This window comes from Acinonyx jubatus, chromosome B1 (assembly GCF_027475565.1).
Source record: "Acinonyx jubatus isolate Ajub_Pintada_27869175 chromosome B1, VMU_Ajub_asm_v1.0, whole genome shotgun sequence".
Taxonomy (NCBI): domain Eukaryota; kingdom Metazoa; phylum Chordata; class Mammalia; order Carnivora; family Felidae; genus Acinonyx; species Acinonyx jubatus.
Window position 1 is genome coordinate 125,038,895 of NC_069382.1, and position 23,422 is coordinate 125,062,316.

At 34.8% G+C, this 23,422-nt stretch overlaps 1 protein-coding gene and 1 long non-coding RNA gene across 2 annotated transcripts in view; one reads left to right on the plus strand and one right to left on the minus strand.

The window, feature by feature from the left end:
• GRID2 (glutamate ionotropic receptor delta type subunit 2) overlaps nucleotides 1-23,422 on the minus strand; it is a 1,419,162-nt gene that overhangs the window by 331,050 nt on the left and 1,064,690 nt on the right. The gene's annotated exons all lie outside the window — the stretch shown is intronic.
• Nucleotides 1-23,422, plus strand: part of LOC113599767 (uncharacterized) — a 49,720-nt gene that overhangs the window by 24,012 nt on the left and 2,286 nt on the right. The window contains exon 2 of the long non-coding RNA XR_003420663.2: nucleotides 22,559-22,762. This is a non-coding gene — a long non-coding RNA (uncharacterized LOC113599767). The remainder of the gene's footprint in view (nucleotides 1-22,558; nucleotides 22,763-23,422) is intronic.

Consider the following 23,422-nt stretch of genomic DNA (forward strand, 5'->3'; position numbering starts at 1 on the left):
ATGTCAATCTATAGTGCTCCCTAAAAGCAAAAATTAATTCTTCAAAGAGATTTGCTTAGAAACAGCTTAAAAATTGCCTTTGAACTTTGAGAGAATTAACTTAGCAATATAACTTATGTGTTATTAATGTATCACACTATTGAACAATGTTTTATCACTGAATTTCTTTTCATCTCTCATTTAATTACTACCATATAAAAATTAGATGAAAGTAACTCTAAAACTTCAGGGGCTATGAATTCATTTTTCTTGCCATCTTAAGACCAATGTAAGTTCAAGAAACTCTAAGATTATTGTATCCTGAAGCATTTATTATCTATATATGTCAAAAATATGTTAAATAATATTTTAACAGATGTAATCTACATAAACTCTCTGAAAAGAACAAAAAATTCTAAGAACATATAATTTAACTAACATTTATAACATAACATTTACTGGGAGTTTCTTGATAAGTAATTTTGAAGTACAAACACATTTCATTGCAAAAATAGCTTCTCTACTATTGCTATGAGAAATTCACCTAAGTTTTTGGTAAATTGTGTAATTTAGCAAATTTAGCAAATTTAGCAAATTGGTTTCTGCTTCTACCTCTTTTATCATTCTGTGTTTGTGTCCTCTTACATTTAACAAATAGACTCCTTTCACTTTTCAGAACACCTGGTGTTAAGAGAACTCAGTTGTTTTGAAACATGCTGGCAGACCATAGAAAATCAGATAACTTATTCCTTAATTTCCTAAACTTGTTCAAAAACCTTTTAGAACAGTAATATTTACAGATAACCATCCATATGTCTATATCTATATCTACCTATATCTATCTATATCTTTCTATCTATATCTATCTATATCTATATCTATATCTATATCTATATCTATATCTATATCTACCTATATACATAGATAGATATATATCTAGCCCTCCTGGCAGATTAAAATCTACCTATCCTGGGTCTAAGCCAGAAAACCTAAAGATTTTATCCTTGGATCATCCTTCCTTCGGGACTCGCAGATGAGACTGCATTGAGATGTACAATAATACATTTACTTTGGCTTTTAGTCAAAGACACTAAGTAAGTGCTTATAGAGTCACTACATCAATTACAGGAATTTGTCCACCATAACATTCAGTTTTCCTCTAAAAATTACCATGATATTAATTTTTGGATTGTTTAGAGCCAAGAGAGCTTCATTTTGCTTCAGTAATACCCTTTTCTAAATAATTAAAATAAGGTATCTAATTCTTTTGGTATCCTATTTCACTTTGGATACCCAGAAAATCAGTTCAAAGTTCAATGCTCACCTACAACTGTGTTGATATTGTTGTATTTGCAATGTTTTTTAAATCATGTTTTCTAAATTACTGAAGTTTTCTCTTTTTAAAAAAATTTGGTCTTGGTCAACTGTTTATATCTTACCTTAGACTAAAATAAATCAGTAAATAAGTAAAGGTGGTGACTGCTATTTGTTCTCCAGGGGCTGTTCTCTTTCTCACTAATTATGTACATGTATATGCATATGTGTGTGTGTGTGTGTGTGTATCCATATATTTATGTATTTATGTATTTTTATTTTTAGCACCTGAGACTAAAGACAATCCACAGTCCTTTTAGGCAAGGTGAGACCATGTGACTAATTCTGGCCAATGAAATGTAAGCAGGTACTTTGTACATTGTTCTTCCCAGCTGGAATGAACACATAATGACTAGGGCTCTGATAACTGTTTACAGCACACCTAGTAGAGAAACAAGGCAGAAGAAGTCTATGTCCTTCACATGTGAAATGCAATACCAGACTCTAACTCTCTAGGACTCCAGAATGTGAGAAAAAAGAAATTTCAATTTTTTTTTAATTAGTAAGCTCCTGATTGTTTTTCCATTAGAGAAGTACTTGATGCTAATGAACATTGACAAATTGATAGATCAGTAGAAGAGAGGTTTTGAGAATGAATAATAATTTCTAATAATACTGATTTGTTTAATCTAAATGATATCAAATGAGAAAAAGCTAAGCAATCAATCCTTTCAAATTATATGTAAAATACAGAACATCTTGATGATCTAAATATTTCTACATTTTAAAATGTATACTAATCTTTCAGATAACTGACAGAATTTGCTACTGTTCATTCAGTTGTATGGACAAAATATAAACCTAGCCAATGACTATGCAGTGTGCAAAGAGTCTGAAGTAGGCCATGAAGTCAGGATCTTAACAAATTAAATAAATGCAAAAAAAAAAAAAAGGAAGATTATATTCAGAAGAATGCAGATAAGCTTAGGAAATTCTAGAATTCTAGAATTAGAATTAGTCTATATTTTAAACACCTATCCATTGACAAACAAAAGGAAAGATGGTTCGTAAAAGATCTTACTTGACTAATTCCTCTATCAATAATTTTAGACCATATGTATTCTCTATTTATCCATGGACCTCACAATCCAATATATTTCTAAAGTTTAACGGCAATTTAGTTACCAGAAAGCTGAATATCCTCTTCAAGGTGATAGTTAAACAATTAAGAATATTAATTAAATATATTGTAAAACTAAACGATCTGTGTGGCACAAATATTATTCTGATGTATGCTTTGATATGAAATTTTGCTGCCTTTTTTTCATTTTTACTCCTCTCTCTTTAGAGAAATTGTTTAAAACGCTAAATTATATTTCCTTAATATGCTAAATTTTCCTCTCAAAATTATTTTTAATTTCAATATTGAAAGCGAATCCCGAGGCAGATGGATCCTTTCAGAGTTTTATTGTCAAAATCTGATACTAGCAAAATCAGCTAGAATTGATTAAAGGTATAGAGTAAAAATGGTTTTATAAGGGCTCTTTTAAAGAAGGTTGATGAATTATTAATGGACATGCTTTTTACATTTTATGGCTGAAATAAACCTTTATTACATCCTATCACTTCTCTTCTAGATAGATGTTTTCAAGCTTTGTTTTTAAGCTCTTTTACAGATTCAGATCATTATTTATAAATCCTACCTCAGACCAGTTGTGCTTTATGAGGACAATCAGTCAATAAAGTGGACAGGTAAACATAGCAACAGAAATTAGATTGAAAGTCTACGCTATATAATAGAAATACTGATCTTGGATATAGAAATCTAATAGAATACTGATCCTGGCTGAATTTCTTTTATCTATGCACCTATTTCCAATATTTATTCATTCGCTGACTTATCTATTTAACATGAATTGAGTGGCTATAGCATCAAGGTACTACACTCAATATAGTGAGTATAGTACTCACTATAGTCAATATTGTAAAAAGTCATGAGCACCACTTTCAAAATACTCATAACTTAATATTGGAAAAGCCACATACTCAAAACAAAACAAAACAAAACAAAATCAACACACACCATAACTAGTACACACAAAACACCAGAGAAACACAATGGAATATATATATATAAAAAAAAAAAGTCACTAAATCACCATTTTGGGAGTTAACATTTACACACTATTTTAACAGATAAGAAAAATTAGGAAAAATGTCTCAAGATCACACAGTAGGTTACAGAACAGAAATTCATCATAAATCATTTTACTTCAACTTTATATCTTTGGAGCTCAAAATTTTCAACCTACAGATTAAAATGTAGATCTCCATAATTTGTCTCACATTTTAATGCAATTTAAACTGGTGTGAGACTGGGAGAGACTCCAGATGCTTGACAGAGAAAAAAAACAAACCAAAACACAATACTCTCTAGAGGAAGTATCATTTTTGGTCTTACATTATTCCTTCAAGTAATTGCTTGAATATAATATTCAAAACAGAAGTCAAAAATATCGTGTAAAATGAAATTCTATTTCATATATAGAACTGGCAGAAATAGTATACAACAGAAATAGATCATTCAAGGACTCAGATACTGAAATTTTCAGATGCATATTGTAAAAATTATGTTACTGTGTTTAAGGAAATATAGGGCAAATTGATAGGAAATTGGAAACCATATGAAGTGTCATTACACAATTGGAAAGAACTAAAGAGAAATTTAAGAATTGGTAAAGACAATATCCAAAGAATTTAATGACTGAGTTAATCAGCAGATTAGTAACAGATAAAGAGAGAATTAGTGACCTGTAATAGCTCAGAATTAATGCCCATGGTGCAAAGGAATAAACAACTAGAAAATCCCAAAGCAAGAGTAAAGAGATGAGAAGTAGAAAGACAGGGAGTCTGATGATCCCAAATACTGCTAAGGATACGAAGAAACAGGAGCTATCATTCACTATTGCTGGATGTTTAAATTTGTTCAACACTTTATTTTTAAATTTTTAAAGTTTATTTATTTATTTTGAGAGAGAGAAAGAAAGAACACAAGCAGGGGAGGGGCAGACAGAGAGGGGGAGAAAGAGAATCCCAAGCAGGCTCTGCACTGTCAGCACAGAGCCCAATGAGGGGCTTGAACTCACAAACTGCAAGATCATGACCTGAGCTGAAATCAAGAGTCAGCCTCTTAACTGATTGAGCCACCCAGGTGCCCTGGTTCAACACTTTAGAAAACATCTTGACATGCTTGGTAGAGAATGGAGATGTTTATAGGCAAATTACTTTTGCTTGTTTTTGAATGTTAACAGAAATATTTATCTAGCCATGAAGACATGTACAGCAATGTTCTAACAATTTCAATTCTTGGGTATGAACAGTTAGAGAATTTTGGGTACCAAAATATATACCCAAGAATGCTTATAGCAGCATTGTTTGTAATAGCCCAAATCTGGAAATAATTAAAATCCAAATGTTCATCAATATGGAAAAGATAAATATAGTTTGGTATATGGATGCAATGTAATACTAAACAGCTTAAAATTTAAGAAACACAGTAACATGAACAGACTTTTAAAAGAATAATGTTGGGTGAAAAAAACAATACTGGAAGAAAACAGTCTGATTCCATTTTTATAACATCCATAAAAAGGTAAAGTTAACTATATATTTAAGGATCCACACCCAGGTGGAGATACTCTGAAGAAAACCAAGGAGGTGATCACCTCTGGGTGGTTAGCTCTGAGATGTTGGGGAAGATATGATCAGAAAGAGGCACAAGGAAAGATGGCTCCTGTAGTAATGAGAACATTCTATTTTTTGTTCTAGACAGTGGTTGCTGGTTGTTACTTAATTATTCATTAAATAATGATTTGAGCTTTTTTTTTCTGTATGAGTGTTACATTGCATATAAACAAAAATAAAAGTATGGTAAATGAGACCAGATAATGGAGGGCATTGAAGCCATATTCAGGTTTCTGCCTTTTATTTGGCAAGGAACTGGAGCTTTGTGGAAGGGAAATAGCATAATCATAAAGTAATTTTGAGAACAGAGTATAGGATGAATTGTGGCAGAAGCAAGGTCCAGGGGTCCTTTGCAACAATGCAGATGAGTGACAGGAGATTATAGCCTGTGCCTATTTAACATATATTTCCAAAGTGTATACAGATGGCCTCGAGTCTTCTATTATACAGATGGGGAGTGCAGGGTGGGAGGGGGGAGAAATTATAAAAAGCCTGCCTTTAAAATTCATTTTCCAGCAATTAGTTTCAAAGAGTATTAATAGAACTGAGTTTAAGCTGGTGAAAACCTGTCTGTCTATTAAATGAAAACAAATTGCAGATTTTGATTTGCTGATCATTTGGATGACAGATTCTCTAAGCAGAATCCTCAGCAATTGGAATAAACAAAGCTTTCACAGAATGCCTGTAGTTTATCAATCTAACTGCATTAGCATGAGGACCCATAGACCTGCTTGTAGAAAAGAGTATTTCATTGGTTTGATAATTTCCATATTAGCAAGGATTTATTCACATCACTTGTTGGGTTATTAGATAATAACTTCATAATTCTGAATTTGTATTCAGTCACTTAAAAAAATCTCACGCTAATTGCTTAGTTGATTTACAACACTGTTTGCCACTTGCAGATTTTGTAGTTAATTCCCGTATTTTAATAACTATGCAATATTGTTTGCTAGTGATAGAGTTGGCAAAAAGCATCTGACATTTCTGATAGGTACAAGTGACAAGCTCTATTGCCAAGGCTTTACTGAGAGCTGTTTAGAGGTTTTGGTACGCACAGCTTCACAGAACGCCGGGATGGAGAAACTGGGATTGAGTCGCTGAAAATTCCTTGTAATTCTGCTCACAGGCATAGCTCAAAAACATTAAAAATAGAATAAGAACATTTCTTAATGGCCTGTTTAAATTTTTTCCCCTCATAAAATATGCTCCTGGCTGAAGCAAACAAGAGTTGTCTTTATGCACAGTGTGAACTTGTATTTTGCTTAGGGATACAAAACTAATGACCACCATTCTCCTTGGAAAAAAAAAAAATCATTATTTTTTTAAAAGTTTATTTATTTATTTTGAGAGACAGAGAGGGAGAGAGAATCTCAAGCAGGCTCTGTGCTGTCAGCTCAGAGCCCAATGAAGTGCTGGACCTCATGAACCGTGAGATCATGACCTGAGTCTGTATCAAGAGTTGGATGCTTAGCGGTCTGAGCCACCCAGGTGCCCACAAATTATTATTTTTTTATGAATATTTGAAACTCTATAAGTTAAAAAGGCTAATGGTATGAAATTTGTTATTAAAAACATATTAAGATATCAGGATAGTAAAACAAACATGCAGAATATCTGCAGAGTAATAAACAGTCTAGGTGGTGTAAGGAAAAGAATGTCTGAGTTGCTTGGAGAGAAGAAAAGCCGGTCACAGGGATATGCAACGAAAATGTTTTAAAAGGGGCTTTTGCAAAAGGATTTTATGGAAGAGCAAATATTTAGAAAATACTGCACTAAGCGTACCTTTCAAACTCCTTGTTTAAGTATTTTTATCACACAGCGTTCAAGTTATAAATCATAAAAGTAAATTTGAAAGCCCTTCTATCTTCCTAAAACCATATCTTACATATTATTTCTGACTCCTATTTTGTAGGCAGTTATTTAAATGAAAAAAAAATACTTTGAATTGAACATAAAGCTATCAGTATGCGAAATAATTCATTTTAAAAATAAAATATTTGATTTTATACACTGCTTTCAAATCATGAAATGGTTACATCTTAGTGACTTATAGGCTAACTAGAGAGTGGCAAAACAACAACAACAAAAATGTTCATTTTGTTTTCATGAGTCTCTGAAAGAAATATAGGATGTTGTAACTGGCTATACAAGGTTACCAAGGACAATAGGCAATCACAACAATCCTAAGTACATTAGTTCTCATTTATTGATTTTCCCTAGCACGCACTTGAAAATACATTTTAGGAGACTAAGATTTTATGGACCATGTGATTATCATATATAAGCTTAGAAATACCAGACTCTCAGTTCGCTTTCTGAATATGACTGCTGAATAATATTTTTTGTTTGTTTGCTTGGTCCAAGTCCTCATTATTTTTGCTAAATTTAACACCTAAGTGAATCTAAGTGCACAGCCACATGGGAGAGTCAATTCTATTCTATAAATATTGTTAAAAGTTTACTAGGTACACAGTACTTCGTAAGTGCAGTTATCCCAAGAAAAAGTATCCAGAACATGTTTTGAGACATAGCATATTGCAGTTGCAAGTTACATGTGGCTACACCAAATGTAAGATGTCTAGAAAATATTAAACTAAAGAACTTGGTAACATTTGACTTCAGAATGATGATGATATTTATAAGCTTTCTGGTGGATATATCATGTTCATGTCAAAATATTGCAAAGAACAGTAATGTTAATAAATGTCAGCAGAACCTTATGATAAGATTTTATTTCCATCAGGATATAAAAACATTTAATAAATACAAACTAATTAAATATCAGAACACAGTGAAAGTCATATAAAATTAAACTTGGAATGTTTATGACTAATGGTATTTCTATCCAAAGTAATATTCCTTACAGGAAAATAGCAGAAATTCATGTTTTTTTTTTTTTTTTTTTTGTCATTCAAAAGAGTGTTAATGCCAGGCACATGTTAGGAATATGACAGTGAATAAAGCAAACAATAAACAGACATCTCTACCCTTCTGGACCTACATTACAATGGGAGGGACAGAAGACAAAAAATAAGTAATATATATGTTATATCAGACGATGATAAGTGCTGCGGGGAAAAATTAAACAAATAATGAGAACAAAGAGCATGTGAGAAAAGGCAGGGCCTTCAATTAGGAAGAGCCTCTGTAGAAAGAGCACCAGACTGAAAATAGACTAAGTGCAAAGGTGTCAGGCAGGAGTTTCTCTGACATGTTTGAGAGATGGAGGGACACTAATGTGGCAGAAACCTAGGGGACTAGAATCAAATAGGATATGTCTGAGCAGTAATGGGTGTGTGTCAGGTGGAGCTTAAACAGGACCTTTAAACTTGTAATGACTTTAGCTGTTACTTCCACTGAGATGGACAGCCAAATAGGCTCTGAGCAGAGGAGGGACATGATCTAATATGTTTAACACTTTACTAGACAGTTGACAGTTACTATTGACAATAGATTGGAAGGAACAGGACAGAAGCTAGGAGATCAATTACAAGTCCATTGCAGTAAACTAGAAGTGAGCTGATCATAACTTGGTAGGAAAATGGATTTGATAAGAAGAAATTGGATTGCTGGTAACTCATAAAAGTAGAGCTGATGGGATTCATTGAAATACTAGATGTGATATTTAGTGAGAAGTGAGTGCTATAAAGCTATGCCATACTTCCTAGGGGGCATCAGGCATCAGTGTTATAAAGCTATGCCATACTTCATGGGGGCATCAGGCTTCAGAAGAGTATGGACTTCTGAGACTTTCCATGAATGTTTTTTATTTGGGGTATGTGTCAAATTCTATTAAAGGAATTATAACTTTCAGTCAATAAATTAACATCCAACCAAAGAGAGTATTTTGTAAAAACCTACAACACTGAATACAAAATTAACACACATTCAAATTTAATAGAAGAATGAAAATATGTGTTTTCTTTTTTTCTGCATAATTGTGACTCATATAATCAGCTAAAAGGGTAATTATATTTATTGGAAGAAATTGCAAATGTTAAAATCATCATAATCTTTAAAGATTAAATTTTAAAGGGACAAAGTCCAATAGCAAACACTGAGGATGAATTATTTATTTTTGTTCTCTTAACACACCTTTGAAAAATACAAATTAAAATAAGTTGAATTATTTTATTTATTGCTCATCAGACTGGCAAAGATGAAAAAGAATGTTAATGTTTATCAACAAGCATGTGAAGAAACAGTCTTTCTTATACACCACTTATGTGAGTTAAAATTGCAACAGCTTTTCAAGCAAACAAATTCACAGTAGGAAGGCAAATGCCTTCATATTTTTATATTATTTCTTCCGGTAATTTTACATCTAAGAGGGTAATCATAAATACACACAAGTATGTATCTAAAAGAATGTTCATTGAAACTTCTCCAGTGAGAACTTGAAAACAAACTAAATGCTCAAAAAGTATGGATTTTTCTTTGTAAGTGTATCTGTATGATCAACTACTACACAGCACATTCAGTCATCAACCCCAGTGTCTCAGTGCCCTGGTACTGTGCCATCTGCTCAGACTTGGGCCACAGGTCATTTTCTTAAACCAAGAATAACATTTTTAAGTTTGGGATTGGTTTGTTTTTGTTAGTGTTTTAGATAGATTAAAGATATCACTTTAAGAACATTGTTTTAATGTGCATTCAATACATTTCAGTGAATGAGAAATAAAAATGTTGAGTTTCAGCTGGCATGTTGGAAATTATATACAGCCTGGGTAAGTTAATGGAAGTTTGAAGCAAATGTAAAGATAATTCATCAGGTAGCAGGGGAAAAAAAAAAAACAAAAAAACAAAAAACCAACTATTGATCACATCTGCTGTACAAAAGCTATTTATTTACATTAAAAATATTCATTCATATATTGCTAAATAGGAAGAAAATGCACAAAACTATCCATGAATGTGTGTGTTTTAGTTAAGGTTATTATAAAAAATTACCATGAACCGGGGCGCCTGGGTGGCGCAGTCGGTTAAGCGTCCGACTTCAGCTAGGTCACGATCTCGCGGTCCGTAAGTTCGAGCCCCGCGTCAGGCTCTGGGCTGATGGCTCAGAGCCTGGAGCCTGTTTCCGATTCTGTGTCTCCCTCTCTCTCTGCCCCTCCCCTGTTCATGCTCTGTCTCTCTCTGTCCCAAAAATAAATAAACGTTGAAAAAAAAATTAAAAAAAAAATTACCATGAACCAAGTGGCTTAAAAAATACTTATTTCACATAGTTCTGGAGGCTAGGAAGTCCAAGATCAAGGTGCCAATAGATCCAATGTCTAATGAGGGGCTTGGCTGCCCCATGTCACTTGGCAGAGACCAGAGAGATCATTATTGTGTCTCTTCTTATGAGGGCTCCACTCTCATGACCAACTTACTCTCAAAGGCCTCAGCTAAAAATACCATCACACAGGGGATTGGTTTCAACATATGAATTTTCAGTCCATAGTGGTGTGTGGTTTGAAAAATAATGATAAGTAGTAATAATAGCCAAAGACACCTGTATACGACTTATTATATGCTGGGCACTTTTCAAGTGCTATTTGTATATTTATGCCCAATAGTCCTCTGAGTTTAGAATCATAATTATCTCCATTATTATGGGTAAAGTAACTTAGTTTTGTTTAGCTCGTAAGTGAAAAAATGCTAAAATATTTAGTTAAGTTTTTATGGGGGGATTATGAATGATTTTGCTGTTAGTTTTTGTTTCCCACATTTTCTAACTTATCATTGAATATATAATACTTATTTCAACATTTGTTTGATGAATCAGTCTAAAGTATGAGGGAGAGGCCAGGGTTGGGAATAAAAATTTGTTTATAATTTTCAAAAATAAAGGAGAGCCTAGATGGCTCAGTTGATTAAGCATCAGACTTCAGCTCAGGTCATGATCTCGCAGTTTGTGAGTTCGAGCCCTGTATCAGGCTCTGTGCTGACAGCTTACAGCCTGAAGCCTGCTTCAGATTCTGTTTTTCCCTCTTTCTTTGCCCTCCCCTGCTTGCACTCTGTCTCTCTCTCTCATTCAAAAACTAAATAAACATTTAAAAAATTAAAAGAAAAAAGAAGAAAGTAAATGAAGTCATTAAGGGGGAAAGTATAGAAACAGTCAGAAATGGAATTCTGGAAAAAGAGACTTCAGCAAAGGAGATAGAAGGAATAGAGAGGTCAGAAGAGAATCAGGAAAGACACTGCTAGAGGACTCAAGAGAGGACAGGGTTTCAAGGAGTAAGTTGGCAATGGATTCTAATGTAGGTAATGGGTACAGAGAGAGAAAATGTGAAAACGTCCATCATTTGTCAAATAGGAGATCATGATGACTTTTGGAAAGTAGTTTCTTTGGAGAAGTCAAAATAGAAGCCTAGTGGTTGGAGAATGAAAAATGGAGTGGAGACAGAACTAGTCTGAGACACTTACATGAGAAAGAATTAGTAGAATAAAGGAAGTTCAGAGCCCAAGCATTTTTTTTTTAACCCAAAGCATATTTCAGGCTAAGGGAAGAAGCAAATAAAAAACACAAACAATAATAAAAAGCTTGCATGAGGCCTGTGATATCCTTTTCACTTTGTATTCATCATCTCACTTAGTCCTTGGGACACTCTGGCGTTGTTATTGTCATATTACAAACGGGAGAACTGAAACTTGGAGAACAGAGTAGACAAGTAATGTTCCTGACCTCACAAGCTCATGAGAAAGATTGAAATTGGAATCCAGTGTTGTCTGATACTAAAGACTGTATTCTTTGATGAGGGAGCACAAGGCAAGCTGAGGGCAAAATAGAAGCTAGCATACTTCCCCACCCAGGTGGGATGTGTGTGATATTCCTCAGGCACTCCTGGCTGCCTGAGGACAAAGGAAAGGAAAGAAAACAAGTGGTTAACTATAGAGACCACAGTCATGTAGGACATGAGTCTCCATCACTTTAAAAATAGCTTAGTAAATTACAAAAAAAAAAAAAAAAAAAGGCAATCTTATCAATAGCCTAATCTCCAGAAAGCTATAGACTCGGTTTTCTGGAGCCCCAACATCACCCTCCCCTGTATAGTAATGCTCAAAGGCAAGAAGGAAATGGCAGGTAAACTAAATTTCTTTATAACCTGCAGTCTATTGACAAATACTTGAGGCAAATATAGAGTATAACATTTCTCTAGGAAGCCCCTACCATCCTAATGCTAATGCCTTACTAGAGGACAAAACAGTTAGCTGACAATATCAAGGCCTCAGTTATCTTAGGAGACCTCTTTAGCATACGAAAGTCCTTCTGGAGGCCTCCCCTTTGCCTTTCCCTACCCCAACTCCATAGTATATAACCAGTCACTCCTCACAACCCCAGTGTAGCTCTTTCTGCCCATGACTCCTATCCATGTACTTTAATGAAATCACCTTTTTTCACACACACACACAAAATCTTTAAGAATTCTTTCTTGGCCATCAGTTCTGAAACCCCCCATCACTCCAAAACCTCATCATTCTTCACTACTAATTTAGACTGTCTTCAGCATTTGGTATGTTCACATGCTTGGGGTGGTGGGGAGGAGTTTCAGAAACCACATAGCAGATACAAGAAAAACAACTTGGTCTTTTAATACATGGTGGTATTGATGATGGAGCATAATGCAGGCTAGGGGAAAGTACAAGCTAGCATGGAATCTGTCCACCACTCCCGCCCTCCCTCCCTACCCCCTGCCTGGGTGGGGCATGTATGATGTTCCTTGGACATTCCCAGGTACCTAAAAACAGGAAAGGGAAAAAGAAACAAACAAACAAACAAAACACACAAATGGTTAAATTGATAAGACTCTCCAAGAGTTTACAACAAAAAGGCAATCCCATCAAGAGCCTAAAGTCCAGGAACTCCCTTATTGTCTTAATGTTAATGCTTTGCTAGAGGGAAAAACAACCTTAGTTTCACAATAGCTAAACCTCCAGTAATCTGTGAGTCTTTAGCATATGAAAATCTCTTTGGAAACTTCCCTTTTGACTTTACCTCCAGCAAGTCCATGGTATATAACCATTCTTCACAACCCCAGCGTAGCTCTTTCTGCCCATGGGAACTGTCCCTGTGCTTTAATAAAATCACCTTTTTGCACCAAAGATGTCTTCAAGAATTCTTTCTTGGCTATCAGCCTATGAACCCCATCATCACCCCAAAACCTCATCAGTTTCTCAACCAATCAATCATTCTTCTTCTCTCTCTTTCCACACTCCATAGTCTCAAACTCCTTTTCATTTCTAAAGTAGAGTTATTTACACACTCTTCTTCTGAATTCACACTTCAACTTTAGTCAGCATATTGATGGGATCACAGTTTTAGCACAAACATTATTTTAAAGTGAAAACATTTAAAATCTTATCTGAACTTTCTTTATCTGACTAAAGCAGAGCCTCCTGAAACTTCAACTGCCATTAACCCTCCTCCAGGGGAATTTCTTGCAAATTCCAGTAAGGAGACAGACTTTTCATTCCCTTTAGAATTAAACAAACAAACAATAGACCCTTCCTTTCTTTCCTTTTTGAAGGAAATCTGCCTTCAATTTGCCTTTTGAAGGAAATCTGCCTTTCCTTGTTAATCAGACTACTGCCCCTTAATTCACAGGCCCTCCAACATTGGAACCTAAGAGGGTGGAGGAAAAGTTTCTCTCCCATCAGTCTCAAGTTTTTTTGTTTTTTGTTTTTTGTTTTTTGTTTTTTTTTTTCCTGAACAAAGATGGTCTCTTCCCTAAAAGGAGATCTGGAGAGAACAAGGCACTTAACAATTTCTCTAGGCCCATTCTATATCCTTTGTAGAAAATGTACTCACTATTTCTGCCACTGGCCTGCCTGATCTAAGGTTTTAAGAATAAGGTGACGGGTTTTCTATTTCTAGTGAGCTGAATGCTTTCTGAAGGATGTACCTTTTTCTTTTGATTTTATTACGAAGCACAGTGGGAAGCTTAAAAGAAAAGATCTCCTGCATAGAGGGCAGAAACATAACAGTAGAAAGCAGAAAGGTGCTGATATTTAAAAGAAAGAAACAAATCTATGGGGATTTACAAAATATAGAGAAGTCTGAACTTAAAGCTACAAAGACAATATTCTGTTTCACAAATTAATAAGCATGTAAAAAAGATTACCTGAAATGTTATTAAAAATAATAATAAGACATAGAAATGACCTCTGTGCCAGCTTTTATCAGGGTTGTGGATATGAATTACAGGGTTGAATTAATTATGGAGACATATTAAGGAATTAGAGGGAGATTCTGATAATTTACTGGAAAATATAAAGAGGTAGAAAACTTTTTTTTTTGTATTGCTATAGTTTAGTGTATAATAAATCAGAATACTTAGCCTAAACCAGCCCTAACACTTATCCTGTCTATGACATCCTTCATAGAGCAAAAGTCACTTAGGAATGTCAAAAAATAAGCATTGGTCCTATTTATTCTTGCATTCCACAAACCGTCTTAGGTTTGTGTTCCCAAATGCAACGCTATGTGTATTAAAATGCATCTTGGTTCTTGGAGTTGATAACCAAAGGTCATTCTTAAAATTTGAAAGGACTAATAAAACAAAGGTGAGATATTTTTCAAACTCTTTGTTCTTGATGAGTGATCACTTTTTTATTCTCCTTGACTTTTAAAAAAGTAAAAGACCTTGCTTTCAAATGCTAATCAGTTTCTTCTTTCTTCCCCAATAGACTTCAGACCATTCTGCTTCAAATCTTCATTTTCTTGAGTGCTTTATTGACCATGGTCTTGGAGATTATATGTGGCTCAGAACAACATACAGCATGTTATTTTTAACTTAACTGTGGAACACATTACTCTATATAAGAATCAGTGGGAAAAAATTAGTTTGAACATTTCATTTTCCCATTTCACATATCATGCCACTAGCAATGGTTAAAAATTTTTTAAAAAGAGGAGAAGAAAAATAAAATGAAAATAAATAAAATAATGTCTACCAAAGAAAAAAAACCCTTAAAAAAATATAATGCTCATTTTCTCATGCTAACTTCCATCACCCAGAGAACCTGAAATTCTGGCTAAAAGATCTTAAACATGTAAGAATCACAGTTCTGTTTCCAGCATGATTGCCTTTCTGTTTCCAGGTTAAAATAATTAGTACACAGTTTACATGGAGATGCTGTGAAACGACACCTTAAAACCCAAACCTCTTTGTATTCCAACCGATCATTAAAAAACCCAAGGGGTGTATTCTGAAAGAGTATGCATTTGCCTTCCTTTCCTTGACCAACTTTTCCATTTCTGGGACCTTGATGCAGTATGGTGGTTCTCTCCTTGACTGACTCCTGCTTCCCTGGAGGGAGCTGAATTTGAATAGCTGGTTGTGTTCTGGAAGCTGACAGATGAGTAAGCTACTCCCATGTTGAATGCTTTTTGGAGGTATCTCTTCATTTCAGACTACCCTAGGGTCCCATTTAGTTCAACGGATACCGATTTGATAAATGGTTCCCTATTGGTCAAAACCTGTTCCTGTGTCCCTGAAAGAATCTTAATCCTACTTAAAGTCTAGCCCCTCACTGGAAAAGCTGCCATCCAACTCCATGGCTCTTTGAGAGACACTGGGGAAGCATGCTAGGTTTCCTCAAAATTTATTTCCTTTGTAAACATAAATCTAATTATTACATTTTAACTCAAAACTGCTTTTCCTTACTGATTGGGAAGCGTTCTAAAACATAGGCAAAGACAACTTCCTGTGATTTTTTTTTTCATGTGTTTATCCAAGGCTAATTTAGGTCAACTATGAAACAGCAGCACCATCAACATGCTATTAAAGTTCAAAAATGGCAGATGAAATATTATCTTCTTGATAAGAAGCTGGACCTTTTGAGAGGTCAGGGCAACATTTAAGACACCAATATAACAAGATACATAGGACTATCCCACTTTATAGCTATCTAACTTTGTTCACCTAAATATCTATTAATTGCTACATATTTCAAAGATAAACACATGCTTTTCATATATCCTTTTAAAGTCTTGGTAGAAAAAGATCCCCCACCCCAAATGAAATCTTTTTCTAAATTCTCTACATCATATGTGAGTTATGGGAATTGATCTGCTTCCTCTCATTTTTTGCCCAGCTCTGTAGTTTCTCCATACGCATTTACAACCTATTACTCAGCCAAGACTCAGAATTTCTGCAAGTATTAATACCTCCTCAGTGGCTCCCTCTATTCCAGAGCATGTCCCTAAATTACCAACCACCTCAGCCTTCCCAAACTTATATCTCTAATTTCTAAACTCAGTGAGACTGACAAGCTCTGGTTTGGATTTATTCCTGTGCCTCTAGTATGGAAATTGCTCACCAGCCAGAAATCTGGGGTGATTATTGGGATCACTTAGTTGTTTCTAACCTCTTAGTAATCAAAATCCTTTTTCACCTGCTAACCAATGCTTGAAGGTTTTTCCATTCTTTGCTCAGTTTTCTAGTTGTTTAGAAGGACAATTTAGTCTAGTACTTGTTCCTCTATCATGGGTGGTTAGGGAGTCAGACAAACACAAATTCAATGCTTAGTTTTTACCATATAGGTAACTTGAAGAAGTTATTTAAAAAAAATTTTTTTTTAAGGTTTATTTATTTTTGAGAGAGGCAGAGGGTTAGCAGAGGAAGGCAGAGAAAGGGAGACACAGAATCCAAAGGAGGCTCTAGGCTCTGAGCTGTCAGCACAGAGCCTGACATAGGGCTCAAACCCTTGAACCATGAGATCATGATCTGAGCTGAAGTCAGATGCTCAAGCAACTGAGCCACTCAGGTGCCTCTTGAAGAAGTTATTGAATTAGCTATAAGTCTAGGTCATATCAAGAAAATGTAAATAATAATCTTGAGGGTTCCAAGAAAGCAGGAGATATTAAAATATGAAGAATAAGATTTTTAGTAAGTGTGGTCTAAGCGTTAGCTGGTAACATTATCTATAAGCTTTAATGATTATTAAGTCATTAATAGATTCCTTTTTGTAACTCCAAAGAGTAAACTCTATAGCAGAACCATCTCTCTAGTTTTTATTTTTATACTTATGTTTATTTCTGAGGAATTCTATTTAAGGACCGGTCTTGTGTTATTGTAACTATGCTTAAAACCATTGAATTGGTGAAAGATAACTTAAAACATCAAAGTCACCTTGACATTTGAGCTTCTTTCAGATACAGTGGTATAATGCAATTCTGAAAGTGAAGTATAATATAGTTCATATAATTTTGTTTAGAATACTGCAGAAATTATGGAGGTTATATAGACCCGCTGGGTCTACATCTTTGAATTTGCAAATGACTGTCAATATCTTACTAAACACCTGGAAACAACTAGTAAATCTATTTTTCAGAAGTAAATTATATAATACATCTCTGAAATATTTATTCATTATTAAGTCCGAGAGTTCAGTAGATGTGCTGGCAAGGCAAGCACAAGTCTGAGAGTTCAGGTTTCAGCTTCCAAAAGGAAAAACATCCGGTCATACATAGTTTCTCAGTGCAACAGTGATACTCACACATGTCTGCATGACAGCAATCATCTTAAAAATTGGTGTGATGAGAAAGAATAAGATATTGTCAAGCCATTGTCATGCGTCAATTATGATGATTTTATTCAGTCAGTACTGAAGCGAACACAAATTCATGTTACTATAAATTACATCAGGTGCATAGGCCATCATTAGCGTATAATCCTCAAGTGTCTGTTTATAAAAATCACATTCTTCCCTTTTCTCTCACATAAGATGGGTACAATCAGCAGAAGAGACAACAAAATATGTGTACATTATGGAGCTATGTTTACTGATTACACTGTTTCCATAACAAAAATGAGAACCATTTTATCTAAACTTCAGGCTAGATCAAAATTGTAATGATAGTATCTTTAACTTGATGCACCTTATCTAAATTATATCATGCTAACCTCATTTTCACAAGCAAATTTCTAATTGACTTGTCTCCAAAGGGGCTCTTAAAAAAAAATAACTTACACACAGGCTGCTGGAATTTTCAGCATTTCAATTTCACTTATTTCAGGAAACATTCATATTTACTTTTAGGATACTTTGAATTCTTGATGTCTGCATACTTTTACATATACTCTTTACATTGTGGCATACACCTTCCCTTCTACTTATGCCTTGATAATCCTTGCTCATCTTTCAAAATTAATTTGGTCATCCTTTCTTTAAGCCTCTCCCACTGTGCTGGAGTTGGATGCTTCTTTTATGTTTTCCCTTAACCCTCTGTGCATAAAAAGAACTAACACACACACACACACACACACACACACACACACACACACACATACTTCCTAATGCCAGGCTGTTGTAAGTCCTTTGTTCTTTGCATGCATTAATTCCCTTAATTTTCATAGCAGCTCTCTGTGGTAGATAATATTATTTCCATTTTACAGATGAAGAAATAGAATCACAGAGAGTTGGAGAACTGGGGATTTCAACATAAACCGGTTCCAGACGTTTCTTTTCTTTTCTTTTTTTTAATTACTTCATTGAGATATAATATACATAGATATAATTCACTTCAAAGTGTTCACAATTCAGTGGCTTCAATGTATTCACAGACATGCTACTACCACTGCAATCAGTTTTAGAACATTATTCCCCAAAGAACTCCAGTTCCTGTGGGGAATAAACTTAGGAATTCCCTGAGCTTGCACCAATGGGTTAACAAGGCATAAAGAATTAGAAAGCCATGGGACTTTCACACCCAAGTTTGGGTAAACAAGTTTAGGTAAATAGGTATAGGCAAGGCAGGGCAAAGGCCCCAGTATAGATAGGGAAAGACAAAGGCCTCAGTACAGGATAAAGGTATACGAGGTAAACAAGGTTAGGTATTCAGGGCAGAAACACCCCCAACTTAGTACAATAGCAGAAAGCTGCTTTCACAGAAAGGAAGGATCAAATTAGGTAAACAGGTAAATAGGGCTATAGACCGCTTCAGGGCAAAGTTGCCCAGAGCAGAGCTAATTAGCAAAACACAGGTGCCTTGTTGACCCTGAGGTAGCATGCTCTGTCTTTCTTGTCCCCTAGACCAGTTTAGGTAAACAGAGGTGGTGTCTCAAGTCGGCTGTAAACAACCTTCTGCCCTGGTGCCAGGATTTTGGTTTGTATTAACCCAAACCCCTAACCCCACAGATCTTCATGCCCAGGAGTTAATGTTCACAGTTTCATTGTCTCTTTGTGCACGTCCATCACCATGTTTGTAAGCCTTCTGATCCTAATAAAAAAGGAGCAAGGACCCTTAATCAGGGCTCTTGTCTTCTCCAAGACATTAGCCATCTCTTGCTTTTTTAATTCTGGGTCCCGCTTTCTTGATGGACAAGAAAGAACTCCAGACCCAGAGTCGACGACAAGTTCCCCTTAGCCATTATATCCCAACCCCCTAATTTTCTCCAGCCTTAGGCAATCACTAATTTATTTTCTATGCCTATACATTTGCCTATTTTTGACATTTCACATAAAGGAAATCATATGATATGTTATCTATTGTAACTGGAATCTTTCATTTAGCATAGTTTTCAAGGTTGACCCATGTACCATGTTACTGATGCTTTATTTTATTTTATTGCCAAATAATATTCCATTTTATGGGTATACTGCTTTTATTTATCCATCCATCAGCTGATAGACATTTGAGTTGTTTCCCCCCCTTTTTTTTGCTTTATTAATAAAGCTATGAATATTTGTGTGCAAGTTTTTGTGTGTACATAAGTTTTCATTTCTCCAGGGCATATATCTAGAGTGGAATATTATATAATAACTCTGTGTTTAACATTTGAGAAACTGTCAGACTGCTTCTGAACCAGCTACACTATTTTATATTCTTACCAGCAATGCATGAGGGTTCCAATTTTCCACAACCTGTCAACATTGCTATACCTGTCCTTTTGATGTATAACCTTCCTAGAGGGTGTGAAGTGGTAGCTCATTATATTTTTCATTTGCATTTCTACAAGGGCAAATAGTTTTGGGAATCTTTTAATGTGCTTATTGACAATGTATACACATTCTTTGAAAACCTGTCTGTTGAGATCCTTTGCCTATTTTTGATTGGTTTATTTTTCTTCTTCATATTGAACCATTCCAACTTTATTGTTTATGTACTAGATACATGATTTGCAAACATTTTTCTATCAAGCTGTGGGTTGTCTTTTCACCTTTTTTGATTCTGCCCTTTGAAGTATATGTTTTTAATTTTGATGAAATCCAACATTTTACTTTCCTGTTGTGCTTTGAGTGCCATATCTAAGAATCTATTGCCAAAATAAAGTTACTAAAGTTACACCTATGTTTTCCTATAACAGTTACATAGATTTAGCTCTTACATTTAAGTGTATGTGATCCATTTGGAGTTAATTTTTATATATGGTTTGAGGTAGGGATCTGAATTCATTCTTTTGCATGCGGCTACCTAGTTGTATTTGCATGATTTTTGAAAAGACTATTCTTTCCCCATTGAACGGTTTTGACACTCTTGTTTAAATTCAATTAACCATGGATATATGCGTTAATTCTGGTCTCTCAGTTCTATTCCACTGATCTAAATGTCTATCTTTAACTAATAAGTTGCTATGTTAATTATTATAGCTATTAGTAAGTTATGAAATTGAGAGGTGTGTCTTCCAACTTTGTTCTTTTTCACGACTTTCTTTTGTTGCCTTTTTCCCCTTACACCGGTTCCATTGCATTTCCACATGAATTTTAGAATCAGCTGATTAATTATGGCAAAAAAAAAAAAAAAAAGGAGCTAGAATTTTGATAGGAATTTCACTGAATCTATAAATCTATTTGGAGAGTGTTGCCATCTTAACAATATTGAGTCTTCTAATCTATGACCACACAATATCTCTTCATTTATTTAGAACTTTTTAATTTCTTTCAACTATGTTCCAAAGCATTCAATGTACAAAAATTGCAGTTATTTTGTTAAGTTTATTCTTATTTTATTGTTTTTGATATATTTAAATGGAAGTGCTTTATTAATTTCCTTTTTTATATTTTTCATTGCTAGTATACAAAAATACAATGGATTTTTGTACATTGATCTGTACCCTAAAAAATTTTTGAACTCATTTATTAACTCTCACAGTGTGCATATGTGTACGTGTGTATGTACACACTTTGCTTTAGGGTTTTCTATATGTAAGATCATGTCATCTACAAATAGAGAAAGTTTTACTTTTTCTTTTCTAATATTATTCCTTTTATTTAACTTCCTTGCCTAATTGTGCTGGCTAAAACTTCCAGAACAATATTGAATAAGAATAGTGATGACTGATATCCTTGTCTTGTTACTGACCTTAGGAGAGGGAGCTTTTAGTTTTTCACCAGTAATATGACATTAGCTGATGAATTTTTTTTATAGATGTTCTTTCCCAAGTTGAGGAAATTCTCTTCTATTACCATATTATTGAGTGTTTATCATAAAATAGTGTTCGATTTTATTAAATTCTTTTTCCACATCTATTGAGATGGCTTTGTGGATTTATTCTTTTTTTTTTTTAATTAATGCTATATATTACATTGATTTTCAAAAGTTGAGCCAATCTTGCATTCCTAGGATAAATTCCACTTTTTATAAGTTCCTTCAGTTAGTTTGCTAGCATTTTTTTGAGAATGTTTGTGTCCATATAGATATTGTGTCATATTCATTATAGTCATTAAGCTCTATGAATCACTGGCTGATTGCTTTATTGTTTTCAGTAATGTCCTGGGTCAAAAATTGCTCATTTCTTTGAACAAAATTTTATTTTTGAAGTCAGACTTTAAAATTCATTCTGACTCCAGGAAGTCTCTTTTTAGCTCTCTCTTTCCCTGGTTTTCACTGGTGAACTAGTTGGCTTATAACTTAGCTTGTTGCTTTTAATTAAGAGCATTAGACTTAATTTCCCTATACTGTTTCAAATAATTGGAGAATGCTTAGGTGCTCTCTTTTCTTATGGACTGTATCTTCCCTAAGCAAATTCTTTGTGCCACTACCCTGAGTACTGGGTTGGGTGGAAGCCTCTGGTCTTCTCTACTTCCCTTTGTTGGCTTGGAACCTCTGGCCTTGGAGCAAGCTGGAGTGATAGAGATCAAGGTCCCAGTATTCCAGGCCTGCTACACCTGCAGCAACACCTGCATCTTGGTGGTGGGAGCTACATGGAGAAAGAGAGCCCCCAAAATGTTGCCCACTGTCACCAGGAATTTAGCCTCTTCAGATTTGAGATGGAAAGTACAAGAAATGCTAACTGCCTGTCCCTCCAGATAAAGTAATTCTTGATTGGGAATTTAGGGGCAGGAGAACCCTGTCTTCTTGGGATAACAGCTTGGAGTGGAGCTTCCATCAAATTAAGTAGGGCAGGGGGTGAGGTGGAAGAAGAAGGAGTGGGATGATGTTCAGATGCCACAGACTCTTGTTCTTACTGAGTTTTAGATTTTCTTGAATAAGTGTTACTTTATTTTCTGTATGCTCTTAGAAAAATTTCCAGACTTTAAATGACTTTATTTATTAGTTTGTTTATTTGTTTACTTGCTTAATTTTTTGAAGCTTTGGCTGTTTTGCTAGGAAGTGGGTCCATGAACTCCTCACTCTGCCAACTTGGAGGTGGAACTTCTCCACTGGAAATTTCCCCAGCCAGAGATGCCATTTCTGCTTGAAGCCCTGAACCAAACTGCATTATTTATTAACTCTTCCAAAGGAGCTCTCTTCAGACATTGCTGTAGGAGCTATCGAGCTTGCCACCTGCCTGCTGTGAGTACTTGTCCAGTGGAGTCTCTTGTCACACTTACTCTCTCAGCCCCTAACTTTGCCTCTAGTCTCAGAAGGATGACAAGCTGAGACCTCAAGAAAGCTTAAATCTCTGTGGGGGTTCAAAATGATGAAGGTCTTTCAGTAGCAATAACAAGGCTATGTCTTCAGCAAAAAAATGAGGACAATGAATTTCAGGGCTATTACTAAGGCATTTTTTTTTAGGTTATCTATTAATATAGAATGTATTTAAAGCTAACTTGGAATCAAACACAATTTTCCTATGAGACAATATAATTAGATACACAGACTTCTAGAAATGCTTACAGTTTATAATCTGGGGCTTTTTTTTTTCAGGTATTTTTTGTTGCTACTGCCCATTTTTCCTCTACAAAGTACAAACTTCACTAGCAGGAGAGTTGTGGTGGCTCTCATTAGCAGGTTTTCAAATTAAGGAACAGTAACTGGGCCTAAAAGTCACGATTCTGCAATTTATGTGTCTTTTTCCACCTTAGGGTCTTTTAAATAATTTCCCACAAAAATCTAAAGATTGATGACAATGATTAATTATGCTTTTGTGATCACTCATTCATACTTCTTCTTTTCTTCAGTTAATTTACACGTCATTGTTCTACTGCAGACACAATGCATCTTATATTTAAA